Source organism: Anoplopoma fimbria, unplaced genomic scaffold (assembly GCF_027596085.1).
Source record: "Anoplopoma fimbria isolate UVic2021 breed Golden Eagle Sablefish unplaced genomic scaffold, Afim_UVic_2022 Un_contig_12760_pilon_pilon, whole genome shotgun sequence".
NCBI classification, from domain to species: Eukaryota; Metazoa; Chordata; class Actinopteri; order Perciformes; family Anoplopomatidae; genus Anoplopoma; species Anoplopoma fimbria.
Genome location: NW_026552675.1, coordinates 1 through 3,588, shown reverse-complemented (window position 1 = coordinate 3,588; position 3,588 = coordinate 1). Strand labels below are relative to the sequence as shown.

At 40.8% G+C, this 3,588-nt stretch overlaps 1 pseudogene; it reads right to left on the bottom strand.

Moving 5' to 3' along the window:
• Positions 1–638: 638 nt before the first annotated feature.
• LOC129116151 (olfactory receptor 52N5-like) lies at positions 639–1,486 on the bottom strand (annotated as a pseudogene).
• Between the last annotated feature and the right edge of the window lie 2,102 nt (positions 1,487–3,588).

Below are 3,588 nucleotides of genomic sequence, written 5' to 3'. Positions count from 1 at the left end.
GACTGGTAAATCAAGAACTATGCCTTCCTGTTCAGCTTCATCTTCACCACAACAGTCCGATACAACGTCTTCATCGCTGCTGACGCTAAACCGAACCTTCTGTCCATCTCACGTTCCATTTTACCTTTAACTTGTGAACAAGACCCCAAAATACTACAACTCCCTATCTTCAGTCAGTGACTAGCCAATTTGAAAGGAACAATCCACTGTTTTCAGCGAAACTTTGAACACAGACTTGGAGGTCAACAAGTTCACTTTTTCCAGAAGTCAACTAGGTTGAATATTTTCTTAAAGAATAAACTGTATGTTGCATAAACATCTGTCTATTTTACAGTGCTATTTTAAACATCATCGAGACTCAAAAGGTATTTAGTGAATAAAGGCCTTGAGCTTCAGCTACTATGTGTAACAGGAGTACTACTGCACATGAATATACATCAATATCATGGTGCTGCTAACAGTAGTACTACCGATACACATAGAATATACATCAATATGTAGTGCTGCTACATACATTAGAACCACATGGAGTGAAAACTGCAAAAGAGGTTGAAAAAGTTGAGTTAATTGACTTTATTTTTAGCTTGACATTAGAATACTTCAAGGTACAGATTAAAGCAAACAAGTTAAACTTATTATCAAAAGCCGACATTTGACATCAGGCTTTTACCTATGACTCTGATTTTGGACATTTTCAGGCCGTACATTACAGGGCTAAAGAGCGGTTGACATGTAAGCCAGTATAACGATAAAAATATTCGCATCATATTGGGTAAACTGTTCATATTAAACCTGCTCTGTATTAATTCAAAGCTAGCCCCAACAGAGAAGTTCAAAGAGGAAGCAAGGTGAGGTGTGCAGGTACTGACAGCTTTCTGTCTGGTCTGTTTAGAGCCAGAAAAACAAACTTTAAAAATCCTCATGTAGGTGTAAATGATAAAAATGAAAGCTCCAAAGATTGTGCCAAAAGATGCAATGAGCCCATATGTGTTAACTAGACGGGTATCAGAGCAGGCCAGCTTCACAACCGAGTGGCTGTCACAGTAAACTTTGTAAATGATGTTCCCACACAGCTCGGAATGGGAATTTAAATATATTATGAAAATACATGCAAGCAAAGGGTATAACCATGTCAGAGCAATAAAGTGGCAATCTTATTAGAGGTCATATGTGTGTTATATTGCAGAGGAAAACAGATAGCAAGATATCTGTCATAAGACATGATGGCTAAGTTTAAATATTCAATAGCTCCATAAGTGTGGACACAGAAAATCTGCAGGAAACAAAGTGGAGCAGAAACAGTGTGAACGTCAGAGAGGATCTGAACCAGAAGGAATGGAAACAACCCTGTACTACCATACAGTTCATTTACAAACAGGCTGCACAGAAAAAGGTACATAGGTTCATGTAAGCTTCTGTTCATACAGATAACAGCAATGAGAAATACGTTGACAATAACTATAGCAATGTATAGAGACATGACCATCATAAAATAAAATAACCTCAAAGTTCCCGTGTCAAAGTAGGCTGCAAGTGTGAAAAAGGAAACGTGCGTAGAGTTGATCATCATTATCCTCCTTCTGGTTCACAACAACTCTACTGTGCAACTCAAGCAATTATTGTGTTATCTCTGGTTATAGATTGGTAAATATGTAACTTCCTTCAACCTTGACTTTGGCACAATGTGCAACAAACATAGAGCACACATGAACAGAACTCAGTAAAGTGATGCTTAGCAGATTCAGTATCATGGAAACAATTGTAAAAAACATTCCTAAATGGACCATTTTCTTCTCAAAGTCACAATGAGGTTTTGGTTAAAATGAACAAAACAAAGTCAGCCACATTGTGTGAATTTGAGCTTTCACCTCCCTCCTCACTGTTCATGTGAGTCCCTCTGTACTGGGCTGAAACCCGGCATTGACTTCTTATAAAACATTTAAAGACAGAGGAAACCACAGCATCTGATCAGCATGTGACCTCAATACAACATCTCCCAATGATTCTCAACCTTTCATCAGTTAAAGTCAGCAGAAAAGAAAACTTTTTCAAGCTTCTGTCTGTAACTTCTAACCCCAGAGACCGTTTAGGAACTCATGTTTGTTATCACTTCATCGGTGACCTTAAATAATGTGTTTCAGTCATCTTTGTTCCTTTCCTCAATCCATCTATACTCGTTTGTCCCAGACAACTCTATCACAGGGCTGACATAAAGTTTATTGACAAACTAAAACCACCTATATAGACTAATCAATTAACCAAACCTACTTTGACTTTGATTCGTAGGAAAGCTTGTGGAATCAAACCCATGCCATTCTCGCAGTGCGGTGACAGGCCAGTTATGGTTGGCCACCTGGGAAGTATGGCGACAGCGAGGAATAACCAGACATGTGGGAAAGAACGCAACCAAGTGCAGATACTGAGGTTGCAGATGTAAGCAAATCACACATTACGAGTTACCCTCAAGGTCTGTCCGAGCAGGGAGTCATGGTCCTACAGGAAAGGCTTGTCAAGGGCAAGTTAAAGCAAACCAGGATGTGGTTTGAAGAATACCTTCAGGAACATGAGGACCAAAAATCATGAAAGAAGAGAAAAGGAAGCCCAAGGCTTGTGAACAAACCAGGATGAAGTGACAGCTGAAGAATATTTATGGTGCAAACTCTCCTGGATAAGAAAGTGTTTAATTAATTGGATTAGATCTTATTTGGAATCTTGCAGACCAGTTTCCTGAGAAACCTGCAAAGACACTTCAGTACCGACAGGTGGAGGTCGAGAGCGCAAAGCCTCAATGAACAAACAGACTTCACTTTATCAATCACTGAGGATGTAAAGCAGAATCAGGAGATTAGGTTGACATGTGGCTGGTAGACAAACCAAGGGTCTAAAGTATTCTTAAGACCTGTCAGTTCTGTCAAAACTAAAACCATCCAAATCCAGAAGTCAAGCTCTGAAGAGGGCACTGCGTCATCCTGATTCCCACTGCTTTTCTTGACCGTCCTTTTCAGCGTTCAAAGGAAAACCAGCAGTGCTGAGGTGTGACATCTCTCCCATGAGCCGAACACATTGGTTTTAGATCAACTCCCCGGCTTCCTTATCCCCAATATTACCCAGCGCTGATGTGTGTAGATCTCTATGAAGGAGTAATCCACACAAGGTACCTGGACCTGATGGTATCCCCTGCTGAGCTCTCAAGGTGTGTGCCGACCAATTGGCATTTGTCTTCTCAAACATTTTCGACCTTTTGAATATTTCACGCCACGCAAGTTTCAAGAAGGCCATGATTTCCCTGTCCATAAAGACCAAAGCCCTCTGAATGACAACAACACAGCAGCTCTCACCTCCTCAACCATGAACTGCTTCAGTCCAGACCTTCATCACCTCCTCCCTCCCTGACTGACTGGACCCATTCCATTTGCATTCGAGACAAACAGATCAACAGACATCATCATCACTTTCGCTCTCCACACTGACCTTTCCCACCTGGACCAGAGGATCACATATGTGGGAATGATGTCCTTGAGTTCAGCATTCAAAACCATTGTGCTCTATAAGCTCTTCATCAAACTCAGAGACCTGGGAATCAACACA